This window comes from Pseudophryne corroboree, chromosome 4 (genome assembly GCF_028390025.1).
Source record: "Pseudophryne corroboree isolate aPseCor3 chromosome 4, aPseCor3.hap2, whole genome shotgun sequence".
Lineage (NCBI taxonomy): Eukaryota > Metazoa > Chordata > Amphibia > Anura > Myobatrachidae > Pseudophryne > Pseudophryne corroboree.
Genome location: NC_086447.1, coordinates 279,177,339 through 279,198,393, shown reverse-complemented (window position 1 = coordinate 279,198,393; position 21,055 = coordinate 279,177,339). Strand labels below are relative to the sequence as shown.

The 21,055-nt window shown below is 45.5% G+C and overlaps 1 protein-coding gene and 1 long non-coding RNA gene across 2 annotated transcripts in view; one reads left to right on the top strand and one right to left on the bottom strand.

The window, feature by feature from the left end:
- The window catches only part of LOC134911342 (uncharacterized), a 54,026-nt gene extending 48,583 nt beyond the window's left edge, over window positions 1-5,443 (bottom strand). The window contains exon 1 of the long non-coding RNA XR_010176495.1: window positions 5,384-5,443. This is a non-coding gene — a long non-coding RNA (uncharacterized LOC134911342). The remainder of the gene's footprint in view (window positions 1-5,383) is intronic.
- The window catches only part of PPM1L (protein phosphatase, Mg2+/Mn2+ dependent 1L), a 407,817-nt gene that overhangs the window by 105,896 nt on the left and 280,866 nt on the right, over window positions 1-21,055 (top strand). The gene's annotated exons all lie outside the window — the stretch shown is intronic.

Genomic DNA, 21,055 nt, shown 5'->3' with positions numbered 1-21,055 from the left:
CTCTGTGGGGCCCTCGTGGGCGGCCACCCGCGGGGTCTCCATGACTTCTTTATGTTGTGCGGCTACTTGGTCAGGTCGACATACGTTTGTCAAGTTTTACAGGTTTGACACTTTTGCGGCCTCTGCATCACAGTTTGGCCGAGCGGTTTTACAGGACTCTCAGCGCTCTCCCTCCCGTCTTGGGAGCTCTGGGACATCCCCATTGTGACTGCTCTCCAGTGTCCCCTAGTGGATGAAGGAGCAATCAGGATTTTGGTACTTACCGATAAATCCCTTTCTCCGATTCCACAGGGGACACTGGACGCCCACCCAGCGCTGTATCCTCCTTTTGCACTTCACGGTTTGCAGGTCACTGTATGACTGCTTGTTTTCTTCAGGTTGGCCTTTTTTCTAATAGGTTTCCAGGTTTGCTTAGTGTTATCCTGGTTTACATGGCTTCGTTAACCTCCTCTACTTTAACGTTGGTCTCTTCCAGCTCTCCTCGAGCACAATTTTACGTAGACTGGCTTGGAGGGGGGATGTAGTAGGGGAGGAGCTAGCCACAGTGTTAGAGTTTTAAAGTGCCAGCTCCCAGTCACTGCCTACTATATCCCCATTGTGACTGCTCTTCAGTGTCCCCTGTGAAATCGGAGAAAGGGATTTATCGGTAAGTACCAAAATCCTGATTTTACTGTTGAGAAAAACGCAGAATAATATAAGATAACTACTTTATTAAATATAAATAAATTGTTACTTATTATTAATGTACATCTTATATACAATATTTAATTTAAAGTAGGTTTATCACTCACTTATATGTTCTTACACCCTAGCCCAGTTTCCAAAACTTTTTTGAATCATGGCTCCCTAGAGTATCAGAATTTTTTTTATGGCACCCCTAGTCCACACGTTTCTTATTGAGAAATATGTAAAAAAATATTAAATTAAGTAAATTGTGTTTATATGTTATCCTTGGGTTCAATTGTGTTGTGAGGGAGAGGATTTGTAATAGGCACTGCTTTTGCCTATTACATTGACCATAAATAGTTTGAATTTGTCGTGGACCACCAATCCAAGGCTCCCCTGCAAGTGTCCTGAGGGTGCCTTGGCGCACAGTTTGAGAACCATTACCCTAACCTCTTTCCTTAAAGGACCTCAGACTCAAAATAATAATGACAAAGAGGTGTATCTTGACAGACGGAAGGATGCTAAGAAAGTGATCAGACGTGCAAAGGCAGAAGCTGAGGAGAAAATGGCCCAGTCAGTATATAAAGGGGGCAAAACTTTTTTTAAGTATATAAGTGAAAGGAGAAAATCAAATGGAGGAATATTAAGACTTAAGACAGAGAGTGAGCACTTGGTGGAGGGAGACAAGGCAATAGCAGATCACCTAAATAATTATTTTTGCTCAGTATTTACTACAGAAGAAGGGATGGGGCCACAGTTAAGTTGCAAGGATAGTCATAAAAATGAGGTAGATGAAAGTACATTTACAGAGGAGAGGGTCCTAACAGAACTTTCACAACTAAAAGTGGATAAATCAATGGGAGCAGATGGGATACACCCAAGGATACTCAAAGAGCTAAAAGATGTGCTGGTTACACCTTTAACAGAATTATTTAACCAGTCACTAAATACAGGTGTTATTCCAGAGGACTGGAAAAGTAGTGCCACTGCACAAAAGTGGAAGAAAGGAAGAAGCAAGTAACTACAGACCAGTAATCCTTACATCAGTAGTAGGGAAAGTAATGGAAAAACTATTAAAAGAAAGAGTTGTGGAATATCTTAAATCAAACCACTTACAGGATCCAAAACAGCATGGATTTACTGGTGGGAGATCATGCCAAACAAATCTTATTGACTTTTTTTGACTCTGTGACGAAAATAATAGATCAAGGGGGAGCTGTAGATGTAGCATATCTAGACTTTAGTAAGGCATTTGACACTGTCCCACATCGCAGACTGCTAAATAAACTTGAAAGCGTGGGGGTGTATTGTAAAACAGGTAAATGGATAAGAACCTGGTTGCAGGATAGGAAACAGACAGTTGTAGTTAATGGAGTGCAATCTATGGAGGGAAATGTTACCAGTGGAGTACCCCAGGGATCTGTACATGGTCCAGTTCTCTTTAATATCTTTGTTGGTGACATTGCAGATGGTATTGAAGGGAAGGTATGCCTTTTTGCAGATGATACAAAGATATGCAACAGGGTAGACACACCGGGAGGGGTAAAACAAATGATTGATGACCTAGGTAGGCTTGAGAAATGGTCAAGAACGTGGCAACTACAGTTTAATGATAAAAAATGCAAAATCATGCACTTGGGTCTCAAAAACCCAAAGGCTCAATATAGTATCAAGGGTACTATAATGGAAACTACTGAGGAGGAAAGGAATTTAGGAGTCACTATTTCAAGTGACTTGAAGGCAGGAAAGCAATGCAACAAAGCAATGAGAAAGGCAAGTCAGATGCTTGGTTGCATTGGGAGAGGAATCAGTAGTAGGAAAAAAGAAGTGATAATGCCACTGTATAGGTCATTGGTGCGGCCCCATCTGGAATACTGTGTCCAGTTCTGGAGACCATATCTCCAGAAGGATATAAATACATTAGAGAGTGTATAAAGAAGGGCAACTAAAAGGGTGCATGGCCTACATCACAAAACGTACCCGGAAAGGCTAAAAGATCTTAACATGTATAGTTTGGAGGAGAGAAGGGAAAGGGGAGACATGATAGAAACTTTCAAATATACCAAGGGTCTTAAAGTTCAGGAGGGAAACATTCTTCAAAGGAAGAGAAATATTAGAACTCGAGGATATACACTGAGACTGGAGGGGTGAGGTTCAGGGGAAATGTAAGGAAAAATTACTTCACAGAAAGGGTAGTGGGTAAGTGGAATAGTCTCCCATCAGAGGTGGTAGAGGCTAAGACTGTAGAGCAATTTAAACATACTTGGGATAGGCATATGAATATCCTTACAAAGAATTAAGGTTCAAAAAGGGTTGAAATTGCAGTTGTTCCCAAACTGTGTGCCGTGGCTCCCTGGGGTGCCTCGGGACACTTGCAGGGGTGCCTTGGATTGGTGGTCCAGGACCAATTCAGATTATTTATGGTCAATATAATAGGCAAAACTGTTGCTGGTGGCTATCAGTCATAAAATATGGGGACAAACAGAAGCAAATCTTGTCCCTCACCACACAGTTGAGCCTAAGGATGACATATAAATACAATTTACTTAATTTTATATCTCTTTCTAAATTTCTCAACAAGAAATTTTTGGCCTAGGGGTGGCGTGAAAAAAATTCTGATACTCTAGGGCGCCGTGATTCAAAAAAGTTTGGAAATTACTGGCCTAAAGGATAAAAAAAGGGGCAGACTAGATGGGCCAAGTGGTTCTTATCTGCCGTCAAATTCTATGTTTCTATGACCTATTCATTTGTTTGATGTGATTTTGTGTACCGTTTAGTGTGTTACTTTTTGTTATGTGCAGTTTGATATTTGATATACTTTGAATGTTTGATAAAGGATTAAATAGAGCACATTGTTATACTTGATGTTCACATTCCCAGCAAATACGCAGACCACATCGAGGACTTACCATATGCATAATGTGCCAAGTTAAGATGGTAATACATTGAAAGCCCATATGAACTCTTTGATGCCAATTCTCTGATCTCACTTTCCATCCCTAATTTTCTCTAAATCCATTAATCTCTATGACATAAAACCTTACAGAAGAACATTTTGTCAAAGTGGCGCAACTTAAAAGGAAGAACAACTGAAGCTGTTTGCCTGATATTATTACCCTAGTTACTGCTGACTGTGGAGTCCCTATGGATATACAGATAATGTTGATAATTTTCAAATTACTTCAGGACAGCAGTTTTCACACACTGGGAAGAAAGGTGTTAATCCGGATAACTAGGCATGGCAGCATATTCAGGATCGTACATAATTGAAAATAAACACTGCTATGATTTGGCTAAACCTTTATTAGTTTCGTTGAGGAGGTAAGATGGCGTCTCTGCTAAATCAGAACACAGTGGCTATAGCTGCTACACATGATAACATCTTATATTCCTGACTAAAACTCACAAGACTCAGCAATATTGCTTAATATAAAAATGGGAAAACTAAATAAATAAGCCTTTGTTCAATTTCTGTGGAACGAGTGCCCAGACTGAAGAAAACATTTGTTGGACAAAGATGGAACGAAGGAAAATGAGAATCGTGACTGAGAAGACAGTAGAGGAAAAATTGTGAGGAAAGAGCCATTGCTCTCCTAGATACAGTGACAAGGATGACGCTAGTATGACAGAAGAAACACTGCTATTTATTACCGTGGTGCAGTGTGCACAAATAGAGTAACTCAGATTCTGACATGTTTTTTGGGTGTGATTTGGAAAATGAAAGATGATATTTGATTGGTAGCTGGGAGTTACGGCACAGCGCCATGTTATAGCATAAACCATGTTATTAAATAAACCCATGTTATGACATAAGTCCATGGGTCAAAAACACATAATTCATAAACTGTAATATTAATAATAACATGCCAATATCCATTATTACCCCCGGTATAGCCTTTTTTGATAGCAGGTCCACCCGGAAATGTTATATAATATAAATTATTTAGTAGATAATATAAATGGAAACTTTTCAAGTTGCAAATTGATACTTTATAGTCTATGCAGTTCAGTTGTCATGTCTTTATCAGGGAAATCCTATTACAGATTGTAAAGCCTCCTTGAAAATGATGGTTTGTAGGAGGGAATGCTTGTTGTTTCCTGGTGTGCCAAACCAATGTCAGAATTCCCTGCAGCTGAGTCTGAGCACAATATCACATCGGTCTGCCAGGGGTTAAACCACTTACTTGGCTACCACGCACATGGGATTCTGTGTGGTACTCAGTTGCATTTAAATACCAAGCCATGCATATTAAACAATGCTTTGTGTTATAAACTGGCTGGAAATCTCTATTGTCTTTAAATAGATTTTAGTATAATTAATGCATGGATAAGATTCAGTGAAGCACAAGGTGCCTTTTACAAGTTAGTCATTTTGACCAGCTTGTTGTTTATTTTTCATTCACTTGTTTACTCATTTGTATCCATAGTATGAATAATAATTATCAAACATGGCCATCTAATGTAGGAGTCTAATTTGTCCTGCATTTGCCAGGACAAACCTTTCTTTTTGTTGCTTGCTAATGTAACTGCCAATATCTGTTTGTCATAATTCATACTAGCTATCCACCCAGAATGATGCTGTTTGGTTTCCTCTCTTCTCATGTGAAAATGCAGTACATGTTTATCTTCACGCAATTCCATTCTTTAGCATTTCACACTAATTCACTAAAGAGAGGACTTTAGTGCCCGTTACTTTCTCATTGTCAGTATAGCATACCTCCCAACATGATCCTCTCCAGGAGGGACAGAATGCTCTGCTGCTGGACTTCCCTCTTCATGTATGATTACCATCACCTGTGCTGAAACACCATTCTTATCCATTAACCTGTTCAACACAGGTGCCGGCAATCATAAAGAAAGGGAAAAATCCAGAAGCAGAGCATTCTGTCCCTCCTGGAGAGGGTCATGTTGGGAGGTATGGTATAGGGAGGCATTACAATTCTTATTAAAGTCATATTCGGTCACATAAAATAAATTTTCCCTTATCTACTGGTATTATCTGCTCGCTGCACTTTAGTTGGTGTAAACATAAAGGGACAGTGGGATACAAAGCAGTGCCTAGCAACTCAACAATTGTACTGAAGATCGGCAGCAAGGGTCACAAGTGAGTAAGTGCAAATCTTACACCAGAGCTGGCCAAACCAGTCCTCGAGATCTACCAACAGTTCACATTTTCCAAATCACCTAGCTGGTGCACAGGTGTAGTCATTACTAATTAAGATGTGCTGTATTCATTCCTAACTGACAATTCTACAGATCTGCAGGAGGCCTGGAAAACATGGGCCCTCATTCCGAGTTGTTCGCTCGGTAAAAATCTTCGCATCGCAGCGATTTTCCGCTTAATGCGCATGCGCAATGTCCGCACTGCGACTGCGCCAAGTAAATTTGCTATGCAGTTAGGAATTTTACTCACGGCTTTTTCATCGGTCTGGCGATCGTAATGTGATTGACAGGAAATGGGTGTTACTGGGCGGAAACAGGCCGTTTTATGGGCGTGTGGGAAAAAACGCTACCGTTTCCGGAAAAAACGCAGGAGTGGCTGGAGAAACGGGGGAGTGTCTGGGCGAACGCTGGGAGTGTTTGTGACGTCAAACCAGGAACGACAAGCACTGAACTGATCGCAGATGCCGAGTAAGTCTGGAGCTACTCAGAAACTGCTACGAGGTGTGTAATCGCAATATTGCGAATACATCGTTCGCAATTTTAAGATGCTAAGATTCACTCCCAGTAGGCGGCGGCTTAGCATGAGCAAATCTGCTAAAATTCACTTGCGAGCGAACAACTCGGAATGAGGGCCATGAACTGTTGGTAGATCTCGAGGACCGGTTTGGCCAGCCCTGTCTTACACGTTACAGATCTATACGTGTGTGGCTGTATGTGATAACATTTATGCTGTTTGTGAAATAAAAAATATTCATTAAAATAATAAAAAATAAATAAGATTTAGTCAATGGGCTATTAGAATGTAAAGAAAAAGATTGACTAGCAAAGAATGAAGGGGTAGATGTATTATACCCACGCGTATCATGCAGGTATAACGCTTCCTGCTTCTCCTCTTTACTGCAGCAAACAAGAAGCAGCAGCACTACATATCGGATGCCGAAGTGGGGAAGTGAAAATCCTCCTCTCCAGTGATCTCTGCTAGAGCCCCACCTAGCCCCATCATCCTAGTGCTGATGCGCTTTCCCCCCCTCCCTCCCCTCCCCAGCCGGCTCCACTGGGTATGCACGAGATCTCACTATTATCGCATGTCAATAGGCCCCAGTAAATGGTAAAACTCAATACTGCAAGTAGATAAAGTTGTTCATTTCACAACCTTCATATCAATAAAAGACCTGCACTAACAGTTGGATGAAAATGTTCAAGCAGCAGAATATGTGATCTATTTACAGTTTCTGCTACATCAATTACAGCACCTTCCACACTCCTCTACAGGAAATACAATCATGGCCTGGGTCTGGTCGCCAGAAAGGACAGGGCTCTCGCTTGGTTTGTGTGTTTTGTAATGCAACAATACAGCAAACAATATATGTTACACAACCATAAAAACTGTTATAACTTTTTAATCATGTACTGGACCAATGTTACAGGTAGGTCTTTGTATTATGCAGCCATGTTCTATATAATTACCTACAGTATGGCTAAAGGGATGTGAGAAAAATGTCCTGAGAGGGCAATACTTGGCTATGGACCTGATTCAGAGATGTAAGCTAATGCATTCACAGCTGTGAATTAGTGCGCAGCCAATGGGTGATAATATACTCATGCTTTTGCTACAACTCCTCGTTATCTCCCCCAAACCGGTCCCTGACTGTCAATCACTTTGCAAATACATCAGACAAATGAGAAAAATTTCTATCAAATCCATCACCAATTGAACTGCTTCACACATGTATGTACATTTCTAACAACCTACAAACCTCACTGACTAAACACTATGCGACCAATTTCTACAAATTTTTTTTTAATAATAATCTGTAATCAATGTTTTCCATAACAGTGTAAATACCTTGGAAACAAAGGGGGTAATTCAGATCTGATCAATGGCCTGCTAACTTTGCTGTCCTGCATTCAGAGAGTCGCTATCTCCAGGGGGAGTGTAAATGCAAGTGTGCGATGGCATGTGTATGCCGAACTGCGGAAATCCAGTATGTGCAGTCTCTGCGCAACCCTGGACTTGCTCCTCCATTTCGATGAGAACAGGCAGATCGGGGCTGGAGCTGATGTCAGACACCCTCCCTGAAAACGCTTGGACATGCCTGCGTTTTTCGAGACACTCCCTGTAAATGCTCAGTTGCCACCCACAAACGGACTCCTCATGTCAATCACCTTGCGAATGCCCGTGTGAACGTATTTCTCACACCATCTCGTCACTGACTGGTGATGCCCATTGTTGTGATCCGAAGCGAGTGCACATTGCGGTGCATGCGCAGTTAGGACCTGATCACCCGCTTTGCGTAAACAACCTTTTCTCCTCTGACCTCTCCCTGCTCTCCTCACTCGTGTATCCAACTGTCTCTCTGCAATCTCTTCTTGGATGTCCCAGCACTTTCTTAAACTCAACATGTCTAAGGGGTATATGCAATTCACGGCGAATCGCGGCAAATTATCGCCGTTTTTAAATTCGACTCAATTCGACAGGTGAATTCCGGAAGGTGGCTTCCGGAATTCACCATATTCAATGAAAAACGGATTCGCCAGAATCGCGGGCGAAAATCGTCCGATTTGGCGGATTTTGCCGCGATTTTAAAAAACGGGAAAAAATGGAAAAACCCGAAAAAAAAAATGGCGTGGGGTCCCCCCTCCAAAGCATAACCAGCCTCGGGCTCTTCGAGCTGGTCCTGGTTCTAAAAATGCAGGGGAAAAATTGGGCAGGGATCCCCCGTATTTTTAAAACCTGCACCGGGCTCTGCGCCTGGTGCTGGTGCCAAAAATACGGGGGACAAAAAGAGTAGGGGTCCCCCGTATTTTTAACACCAGCATCGGGCTCCACTAGCTGGACAGATAATGCCACAGCCGGGGGTCACTTTTATGCCGTGCCCTGCGGCCGTGGCATTAAATATCCAACTAGTCACCCCTGGCCGGGGTACCCTGGGGGAGTGGGGACCCCTACAATCAAGGGGTCCCCCCCCCCCCAGCCACCCAAGGGCCAGGGGTGAAGCCCGAGGCTGTCCCCCCCCATCCAATGGGCTGCGGATGGGGGGGCTGATAGCCTTTTGTGATAATAAAAATATATTGTTTTTTCTCTGACGTCCTAAGTGGATGCTGGGGACTCCGTCAGGACCATGGGGAATAGCGGCTCCGCAGGAGACAGGGCACAAAAGTAAAAGCTTTAGGATCAGGTGGTGTGCACTGGCTCCTCCACCTATGACCCTCCTCCAAGCCTCAGTTAGATTTTTGTGCCCGGCCGAGAAGGGTGCAATCTAGGTGGCTCTCCTAAAGAGCTGCTTAGAGTAAAAGTTTTGTTAGGTTTTTTTATTTTCAGTGAGTCCTGCTGGCAACAGGCTCACTGCATCGAGGGACTTAGGGGAGAGAAGTGAACTCACCTGCGTGCAGGATGGATTGGCTTCTTAGGCTACTGGACACCATTAGCTCCAGAGGGAGTCGGAACACAGGTCTCACCCTGGGGTTCGTCCCGGAGCCGCGCCGCCGACCCCCTTGCAGATGCCGAAAAGTGAAGAGGTCCAGAAACCGGCGGCAGAAGACTTTTCAGTCTTCATAAGGTAGCGCACAGCACTGCAGCTGTGCGCCATTGTTGTCAGCACACTTCATAGCAGCGGTCACTGAGGGTGCAGGGCGCTGGGGGGTGCGCCCTGGGCAGCAATGATAGTACCTTATTCTGGCTAAAAATACATCACATATAGCCCCTGGGGGCTATATGAATGTATTTAACCCCTGCCAGGTCTCAGAAAAACGGGAGAAGAAGCCCGCCGAAAAGGGGGCGGGGCCTATTCTCCTCAGCACACAGCGCCATTTTCCCTCACAGAAATGCTGGTGGGAAGGCTCCCAGGCTCTCCCCTGCACTGCACTACAGAAACAGGGTTAAAACAGAGAGGGGGGGCACTTATTTGGCGATATGACTATATATATTAAAATGCTATAAGGGAAAAACACTTATATAAAGGTTGTCCCTGTATAATTATAGCGTTTTTGGTGTGTGCTGGCAAACTCTCCCTCTGTCTCCCCAAAGGGCTAGTGGGGTCCTGTCCTCTATCAGAGCATTCCCTGTGTGTGTGCTGTGTGTCGGTACGTGTGTGTCGACATGTATGAGGACGATGTTGGTGAGGAGGCGGAGCAATTGCCTGTAATGGTGATGTCACTCTCTAGGGAGTCGACACCGGAATGGATGGCTTATTTAAGGAATTACGTGATAATGTCAACACGCTGCAAGGTCGGTTGACGACATGAGACGGCCGGCAAACCAATTAGTACCTGTCCAGGCGTCTCAAACACCGTCAGGGGCGTTAAAACGTCCTTTTACCTCAGTCGGTCGACACAGACACAGACACGGACACTGACTCCAGTGTCGACGGTGAAGAAACAAACGTATTTTCCTTTAGGGCCACACGTTACTTGTTAAGGGCAATGAAGGAGATGTTACATAATTCTGATACTACAAGTACCACAAAAAAGGGTATTATGTGGAGTGTAAAAAAACTACATGTGGTTTTTCCTGAATCAGATAAATTAAATGAAGTGTGTGATGATGCGTGGGTTTCCCCCGATAGAAAATTATTGGCGGTATACCCTTTCCCGCCAGAAGTTATGGCGCGTTGGGAAACACCCCTTAGGGTGGATAAGGCGCTCACACGCTTATCAAAACAAGTGGCGTTACCGTCTCCAGATACGGCCGCCCTCAAGGAGCCAACTGATAGGAGGCTGGAAAATATCCTAAAAAGTATATACACACATACTGGTGTTATACTGCGACCAGCGATCGCCTCAGCCTGCATGGGCAGCGCTGGGGTGGCTTGGTCGGATTCCCTGACTGGAAATATTGATACCCTTGACAGGGACAGTATTTTATTGACTATAGAGCATTTAAAGGATGCATTTCTATATATGCGAGATGCACAGAGGGATATTTGCACTCTGGCATCAAGAGTAAGTGCGATGTCCATATCTGCCAGAAGATGTTTATGGACACGACAGTGGTCAGGTGATGCAGATTCCAAACGGCACATGGAAGTATTGCCGTATAAAGGGGAGGAGTTATTTGGGGTCGGTCCATCGGACCTGGTGGCCACGGCAACAGCTGGAAAATCCACCTTTTTTACCCCAAGTCACATCTCAGCAGAAAAAGACATCGTCTTTTCAGCCTCAGTCCTTTCGTCCCCATAAGGGCAAGCGGGCAAAAGGCCAGTCATATCTGCCCAGGGATAGAGGTAAGGGAAGAAGACTGCAGCAGGCAGCCCATTCCCAGGAACAGAAGCCTTCCACCGCTTCTGCCAAGTCCTCAGCATGACGCTGGGGCCGTACAAACAGGTGCGGTGGGGGGTCGTCTCAAGAGTTTCAGCACGCAGTGGGCTCACTCGCAAGTGGACCCCTGGATCCTACAAGTAGTATCCCAGGGGTACAGTTTGAGAAATTCGAGACGTCTCCCCCTCGCAGGTTCCTGAAGTTTGCTTTACCAACGTCTCCCTCCGACAGGGAGGCAGTATTGGAAACAATTCACAAGCTGTATTCCCAGCAGGTGATAATCAAAGTACCCCTCCTACAACAAGGAAAGGGGTATTATTCCACACTATATTGTGGTACTGAAGCCAGACGGCTCGGTGAGACCTATTCTAAATCTGAAATATTTGAACACTTACATACAAAGGTTCAAATCAAGATGGAGTCACTCAGAGCAGTGATAGCGAACCAGGAAGAAGGGGACTATATGGTGTCCCTGGACATCAAGGATGCTTACCTCCATGTCCAAATTTGCCCTTCTCACCAAGGGTACCTCAGGTTCGTGGTACAAAACTATCACTTTCAGTTTCAGACGCTGCCGTTTGGATTGTCCACGGCACCCCGGGTCTTTACCAAGGTAATGGCCGAAATTATGATTCTTCTTCAAAGAAAAGGCGTCTTAATTATCCCTTACTTGGACGATCTCCTGATAAGGGCAAGGTCCAGAGAACAGTTGGAGGTCGGAGTAGCACTATCTCAAGTAGTTCTACGACAGCACGGGTGGATTCTAAATATTCCAAAATCGCAGCTGTCTCCGACGACACGTCTGCTGTTCCTAGGGATGATTCTGGACACAGTCCAGAAAAAGGTGTTTCTCCCGGAGGAGAAAGCCAGGGAGTTATCCGAGCTAGTCAGGAACCTCCTAAAACCAGGAAAAGTGTCAGTGCATCATTGCACAAGGGTCCTGGGAAAAATGGTGGCTTCTTACGAAGCGATTCCATTCGGCAGATTTCACGCAAGAACTTTTCAGTGGGATCTGCTGGAAAAATGGTCCGGATCGCATCTTCAGATGCATCAGCGGATAACCCTGTCTCCAAGGACAAGGGTGTCTCTTCTGTGGTGGCTGCAGAGTGCTCATCTACTAAAGGGCCACAGATTCGGCATTCAGGACTGGGTCCTGGTGACCACGGATGCCAGCCTGAAAGGCTGGGGAGCAGTCACACAAGGAAAAAATTTCCAGGGAGTGTGATCAAGTCTGGAGACTTCTCTCCACATAAATATACTGGAGCTAAGAGCAATTTACAATGCTCTAAGCTTAGCAAGACCTCTGCTTCAAGGTCAGCCGGTATTGATCCAGTGGGACAACATCACGGCAGTCGCCCACGTAAACAGGCAGGGCGGCACAAGAAGCAGGAGGACAATGGCAGAAACTGCAAGGATTCTTCGCTGGGCGGAAAATCATGTGATAGCACTGTCAGCAGTGTTCATTCCGGGAGTGGACAACTGGGAAGCAGACTTCCTCAGCACGACCTCCACCCGGGAGAGTGGGGACTTCATCGGGAAGTCTTCCACATGATTGTGAACCGTTGGGAAAGACCAAAGGTGGACATGATGGCGTCCCGCCTGAACAAAAAACTGGACAGGTATTGTGCCAGGTCAAGAGACCCTCAGGCAATAGCTGTGGACGTTCTGGTAACACCGTGGGTGTACCAGTCGGTGTATGTGTTCCCTCCTCTGCTTCTCATACCTAAGGTACTGAGAATTATAAGACGCAGAGGAGTAAGAACTATACTCGTGGCTCCGGATTGGCCAAGAAGGACTTGGTACCCGGAACTTCAAGAGATGCTCACAGAGGACTCATGGCCTCTGCCGCTAAGAAGGGACTTGCTTCAGCAAGTACCATGTCTGTTCCAAGACTTACCACGGCTGCGTTTGACGGCATGGCGGTTGAACGCCGGATCCTAAGGGAAAAAGGCATTCCGGAAGAGGTCATTCCTACCCTGGTCAAAGCCAGGAAGGAGGTGACCGCACAACATTATCACCACATGTGGCGAAAATATGTTGCGCGGTGTGAGGCCAGGAAGGCCCCACGAAGAAATTTCAACTCGGTCGATTCCTGCATTTCCTGCAAACAGGAGTGTCTATGGGCCTCAAATTGGGGTCCATTAAGGTTCAAATTTCGGCCCTGTCGATTTTCTTCCAGAAAGACTTGGCTTCAGTTCCTGAAGTCCAGAAGTTTGTCAAGGGAGTACTGCATATACAACCCCCTTTTTGTGCCTCCAGTGGCACTGTGGGATCTCAACGTAGTTCTGGGATTCCTCAAATCACATTGGTTTAAACCGCTCAAATCTGTGGATTTGAAATATCTCACATGGAAAGTGACCATGATGTTGGCCCTGGCCTCGGCCAGGCGAGTGTCAGAATTGGCGGCTTTGTCTCACAAAAGCCCATATCTGATTGTCCATTCGGACAGGGCAGAGCTGCGGACTCGTCCCCAGTTTCTCCCTAAGGTGGTGTCAGCGTTTCACCTGAACCAGCTTATTGTGGTACCTGCGGCTACTAGGGACTTGGAGGACTCCAGGTTGCTAGATGTTGTCAGGGCCCTGAAAATATAGGTTTCCAGGACGGCTGGAGTCAGGAAAACTGACTTGCTGTTATCCTGTATGCACCCAACAAACTGGGTGCTCTTGCTTCTAAGCAGACGATTGCTAGTTGGATGTGTAGTACAATTCAGCTTGCACATTCTGTGGCAGGCCTGCCACAGCCAAAATATGTAAATGCCCATTCCACAAGGAAGGTGGGCTCATCTTGGGCGGCTGCCCGAGGGGTCTCGTCTTTACAACTTTGCCGAGCTGCTACTTGGTCAGGGGCACACCCTGGCTGAGGAGGACCTGGAGTTCTCTCACTCGGTGCTGCAGAGTCATCCGCACTCTCCCGCCCGTTTGGGAGCTTTGGTATAATCCCCATGGTCCTGACGGAGTCCCCAGCATCCACTTAGGACGTCAGAGAAAATAAGAATTTACTTACCGATAATTCTATTTCTCGTAGTCCGTAGTGGATGCTGGGCGCCCATCCCAAGTGCGGATTGTCTGCAATACTTGTACATAGTTATTGTTACAAAAATCGGGTTATTATTGTTGTGAGCCATCTTTTCAGAGGCTCCGCTGTTATCATGCTGTTAACTGGGTTCAGATCACAGTTTGTACAGTGTGATTGGTGTGGCTGGTATGAGTCTTACCCGGGATTCAAAATCCTTCCTTATTGTGTACGCTCGTCCGGGCACAGTATCCTAACTGAGGCTTGGAGGAGGGTCATAGGGGGAGGAGCCAGTGCACACCACCTGATCCTAAAGCTTTTACTTTTGTGCCCTGTCTCCTGCGGAGCCGCTATTCCCCATGGTCCTGACGGAGTCCCCAGCATCCACTACGGACTACGAGAAATAGAATTATCAGTAAGTAAATTCTTATTTTCCAGTAGTACTACAAGTCCCAGCAAGCCTCCCCCGCAAGCTGGTACTTGGAGAACCACAAGTACCAGCATGCGGGAGAAAAACGGGCCCGCTGGTACCTGTAGTACTACTGGAAAAAAAATACCCAAATAAAAACAGTACACACACACCGTGATAGTAAAACTTTATTACACACTACCGACACACACATACTTACCTATGTTGACACGCCGACTGCCACGGTCTCCGACGATCCGAGGTACCTGTGAAAAAATTATACTCACCTTCCAGCGTCCAGAGGTAAATCCAGGTCCAGAGATAATCCACGTACTTGGCAAAACAAAAAAACGAACACCGATCCATACCGGACTAAGAAAGGGGTCCCATGCTTTCACATCAGACCCCTTTCTCCCGAATGCCGGGACATCACGTGACTCCTGTCACTGAAGTCCCTTTAGCCAATCAGGAAGCGCTACTTCCGTGGCGCTCACCTGATTGGCTGTACGCTGTCTGTGCTGTGACAGCGCATCGCAAAGCCGCTCCATTACTTTCAATGGTGGGAACTTTGCGGGTAGCGGTGGGGTTAACCCGCGGTCAGCCGCTGACCGGCCGGTGACCTCACCGCTAGCCGCTAAGTTCCCACCATTGAATATAATGGACTGGGCTGTGCGATGCGCTGTCTGCTCAGACGCGCAGAGCCAATCAGATGAGCGCAACGAAGTTGCGCTTCCTGATTGGCTTTAGAGACCTTTCTGTGACAGCTGTCACTGACAGGTCTCTCTGCATTCGGGGTAAGGGGTCCCATGTGTCAGCATGGGACCCCTTTCAGTCCGTTTGGTCGGGTATTTGCGTTTTGTTTTTTTCTCCAAGTACGTGGATTTATCTCTGGACCATGGCTGAGGTGAGTATATTGATCTTTTATTTTCAGGTACCCCTGGATTCTACATGGAGAAGAGGACCGATGTCGGCGTGTGAACATAGGTAAGTATGTGTGTGTCGACGTATGAAATAAAGTTTTACTTTCACGGTGTGTGTGTCCTGTTTTTATTTGGGTATTTTTTCCCCAGTAGTACTACAGGTACCAGCGGGCCCGTTTTTCTCCCGCATGCTGGTACTTGTGGTTCTCCAAGTACCAGCTTGCGGGGGAGGCTTGCTGGGACTTGTAGTACTGCTGGAAAAAACAATATTCTTTTCATGATCACAAAAGGCTATCAGCCCCCCCATCCGCAGCCCATTGGATGGGGGGGGGCAGCCTCGGGCTTCACCCCTGGCCCTTGGGTGGCTGGGGGGGGGACCCCTTGATTGAAGGGGTCCCCACTTCCCCAGGGTACCCCGGCCAGGGGTGACTAGTTGGATATTTAATGCCACGGCCGCAGGGCACGGCATAAAAGTGACCCCCGGCTGTGGCATTATCTGTCCTGCTAGTGGAGCCCGATGCTGGTGTTAAAAATACGGGGGACCCCTACGCTTTTTGTCCCCCGTATTTTAGGCACCAGCACCAGGCGCAGAGCCCGGTGCTGGTTTTAAAAATACGGGGGATCCCCTGTCAATTTTCCCCCCGCATTTTTAGAACCAGGACCAGCTCGAAGAGCCCGAGGCTGGTTATGCTTTGGAGGGGGGACCCCACGCCATTTTTTTTTAGGATTTTACCGTTCCAGCAATAAATAAAAAAAAAAATTATATTTTAAAAAATATATAAATAATATTTGTGCATCCAAAAAAAAAAAAAAAAGTACCTAATCCCTTCTAATATAAATAGATCTGCTATTCCCAAAAAAAAAAACACAAAAAAAAACATGTTTAAAATTTTTTTATTTGTTTTCACCCTCCAAAGTGTGGCGGATTGAAAATGACGAATTTGCTGTCTAAAAGCACTGCTGTCGAATTTCCAAACTTGAATTGAATATGCTTTGGTCGAATTGCAGCACTTGTATCATTGCAGAAAAGTCGAATTTGCAAAAATTCGAATTTCAAAAAGTCGAATTTTGAAAGTCCGTTTTTTGGTCGGAAAGCACTGAATTGCATAGGCGAATTTTTTTTTTGGTCGAAAATGACTCGAAATTCGACAATTTCGGGAATTCGACCGCAATTGCATATACCCCCAAGACTGAGCTGATCATCTTCACACCCTCCTGCATAACCTCACCTCCCAAAATGTCATTATCTATTGATGGCACTACTATCTCCTCTAGCCCCCAAGTGCACTGTCTAGGAGGAATCCTTGACTCCTCCCTCTCCTTCAAACCACACATTCAGCACCTCTCACAAACCTGCCACTTCCATCTCAAAACATTTCCAGGATCAGACCCTTTCTCACCCAGGACGCCACAAAGACCATTATCCACTCACTGGTCATTTCCAAACTAGACTACTATAATCTCCTCCTATCTGGCATCCCTGACAAATACTTTTCTCTACTCCAATCTATCCTCAATGCTGCAGCCCGGTTCATCTTCCTCACCAAACGCACTATGTCCACCTTTCCTCTCCTACAAGACCTTCACTTGCTTCCCTTCCCTTTCAGAATCCAATTCAAACTTCTCACACTCACTTACAAAGCCCTCACCTACTCCTCTCCCATTTACATCTCTGACCTTATCTCCCTTTACACTCCCACCCGTCCTCTTCGCTCTGCTAATGCATGCTGCCTCTCTTGCCTACTGAATACTTCCTCCCACTCCTGCCTTCAAGATTCACACGTGCTGCTCCATTGCTCTGAAATTCTCTACCTCTCCCCCTCAGACTCTCCACCTCGGTACAAAACTTCAAACGGGCTCTCAAGACACACTTCTTCACCAAACCCAGCCTAATCTCATCCTAACCATCTTTTCCACGCTCTCTAGGTACCCCATCTGTGTCACCCTTGTCTGTCTGCCCCTCCCCTTGAGAATGTCAGCTCTCACGAGCAGGGCCCTCAACCATCACGTGCTTATCCTTCTCTTACTTAAACATCCTGGATGGCACCTAATCCCACGGTTTCTGCCACCCTGATACTTATGTCAGTGTCATTTGCTGATGTAGCTATGTTTATTTACCCTGTACTTGTCCTATATTGTCTTCAGTTGTGATTGACTATTGTCCCGTTTTAATTTTTCATTTATGTACTCTGTAATTGGGCGCTGCGGAACCCTTGTGGCGCAATATAAATAAAGGATAATAATAATAATACATCCTCACTACGAGAGACATCACTAAGGTAACTTGGGGGGTAATTCCAAGTTGATCGCAGCAGGACATTTTTTAGCAGTTGGGCAAAACCATGTGCACTGCAGGGGGGCAGATATAACATTTGCAGAGAGCGTTAGATTTGGGTGGGTTATTTTGTTTCTGTGCAGGGTAAATACTGGCTGCTTTATTTTTACACTGCAATTTAGATTGCAGATTTAACTCACCACACCCAAATCTCTCTCTGCACGTTATATCTGCCTCCCCTGCAGTGCACATGGTTTTGCCCAACTGCTAAAAAAATTCCTGCTGCGATCAACTCAGAATTACCCCCTTGGTGCGCACGCAGTCAGCCGATAATCGCTCAACTCCGTATATATCGGCAATGCATTCAACTCTGAATCAGGCCCCATTTCATTTCTCATTCAGGACAACATCTTTTCCACACTCAAAAGCCAAAGCAGCCTCTCTTTTCGTCTGTATTACTTTGGTCTTTCTTCTAAGCACCAATACATTGTATCTTGATACATGGTTTCACCAATTATTGTCCTCAGTTACTGATCTCTTTTGAAGGATAGTCCGTATAATTCAGTTTCATTGAATCTCTTTAGGCTTAAAGCTTAACACTTCCAGGAAGAATGTGGGGAAGACATCGCATTCAGTAGACAGAAAACAATGTTTGTTTTTAGAAATGTAAGCGCACCGCTTAATTAGGAAGACTTTGCAGAACTCTATTACATACTTGTCAACCGTCAAGTATAGATTACGAGGTCACTTTGCTTCTTCTATAACTGTGCAAGTTGTGCTCACACAGCGTGACATGATTACCGGTCATGATCATAACACAGTTTGTTGTATTTTAATTACACATTTTCCATGCAGGCTTTTCCAGCATACAGAATAAGGGCTGATACTGAGTGTTATTACCCCTAGCATGCAGAATAAGGGCAGATACTGAGTATTATTACTGCCAGCATACAGAATAAGGGCTGATACTGAGTATTATTACCCCCCAGCATACAGAATAAGGGCAGATACTGAGTATTATTACTGCCAGCATACAGAATAACGGCAGATACTGAGTATTATTACTCCCAGCATACAAAATAAGACCAGAGATGGAGTATTATTACTCCCAGCATACAGAATATGGGCAGATGCTGAGTATTATTACTCCCAGCATACAGAATATGGGCAGATACTGAGGGGTATATTTACTAAGCTCCCGATTTTGACCGAGTTGGTGTTTTTTCATCAAAGTGTCATCTCGGGAATTTACTAAACTCAAATCTCAGCAGTGATGAGGGCATTCGTATTTTTTTTTTATGGCAAAGAAAAAAAATATGAATGAATACACCATCGGTCAAACACGCCTGTTATTTTATAGAACTCTGTAATTTACTAAAAATTCGAATTCACAATCACTGCCAGCAATAGCCAAACACTGCCGTGAAAAAATACATATCGTAAAAAAAAAACCTGCTTTTTTTTACTGTGTTCTGATAGGCATGCATGGATCCGTGAGATCCGTGTATGTTTATCAGTGGGAAGGGGTGTGAAAGAGTTAAAAATCTGGAAAAAAAATTTGTGGGGTCCCCCCTCCTAAGCATAACCAGCCTCGGGCTCTTTGAGCCGGTCCTGGTTGTAAAAATACGGGGGGGAAATTGACAGGGGTTCCCCCATATTTTAACAACCAGCACCGGGCTCTGCGCCTGGTCCTGGTGCAAAAAATATGGGGGACCAAAGACGTAGGGGTCCCCCGTATTTTTAACACCAGCATCGGGCTCCACTAGTCAGAGAGATAATGCCACAGCCGGGGGACACTTTTATATTTGTCCCTGCGGCCCTGGCATTAAATCACCAACTAGTCACCCCTGGCCGGGGTACCCTGGAGGAGTGGGGACCCCTTAAATCAAAGGGTCCCCCCCTCCAGCCACCAAAGGGCCAGGGGTGAAGCCCGAGGCTGTCCCCCCCATCCGTGGGCTGCGGATGGGAGGCTGATAGCCTTTTGTGTAAAAAAAAGAATATTGTTTTTTGTAGCAGAACTACAAGTCCCAGCAAGCCTCCCCCGAAAGCTGGTACTTGAAGAACCACAAGTACCAGCATGCGGGGGGGGAAACGGGCCCGCTGGTACCTGTAGTTCTACTACAAAAAAATACCCAAATAAAAACAAAACACACACACCGTAAAAGTAAAATTTTATTAAACATACATGCACACTTACATACATACATACTTACCTATGTTGACACGAAGCTGTCGGTCCTCTTCTCCAGTAGAATCCAGGGGTACCTGTGAATAAAATTATACTTACAAAGAATCCGGGATAGATCGGTCCTCTTCTTTATAATTATAATCCAGGGACTTGGTAAAATAAAAAAATGGAATACCCAATCCACGCACTGAAAGGGGATCCATGTTTACACATGGATCCACTTTCCCCGACTGGCGGGACCTCCCGTGACTGCTGTCAAAGAGGGTCCCTTCAGCCAATCAGGGAGCGCCACATCATGGCACTCTCCTGATTGGCTGTGCGAGCCTGAACTGTCAGTCAGGCGGCGCACTGTAGATACAGTGTAGCGCAGAGGCGCTACATTATATCCAATGGTGGGAACTTTGCGGTCTGCGGTAGACCACAAGGTTAAGTGGGGCCAACTACAAGAGTGACCCCACTTAACCTCGCGGTCTACCACAGACAGCAGAGTTCCCACCATTGGATATAATGGAGCGCCTCTGCGCTACATTGTATCTACAGTGCGCAGCCTGACTGACAGCTCAGGAGCGCACAGCCAATCAGGAGAGTGCCATGACGTGGCGCTCCCTGATTGGCTGAAGGGACCCTCTTTGACAGCAGTCACGGGGGGTCCCGCCAGTCGGGGAAAGGGGATCCATGTGTTAACATGGATCCCCTTTCAGTGCGTGGTCCGGGTATTTCGCTTTATTTTTTTTACCAAGTACGTGGATTATAACTGTTAAGAAGAGGACCGATCTACCCCGGATTTTTTGTAAGTATAAGTTTATTTACAGGTATCCTGGGATTCTACTGGACAAGGGGACCAACTGCTTTGTGTCAAAATAGGTAAGTATGTATGTATGTAAGTGTGCATGTATGTTTAATAAAATTTTACTATCACGGTGTGTGTGTTTTGTTTTTATTTGGGTATTTTTTTGTAGTTGAACTACAGGTACCAGAGGGCCCGTTTCCCCCCCGCATGCTGGTACTTGTGGTTCTCCAAGTACCAGCTTGCGGGGGAGGCTTGCTGGGACTTGTAGTTCTGCTACAAAAAAAATTCTTTTTTTTACACAAAAGGCTATCAGTCTCCCATCCGCCGCCCTTGGATTGGGGGGACAGCCTTGATTTAAGGAGTCCCCACTCCTCCA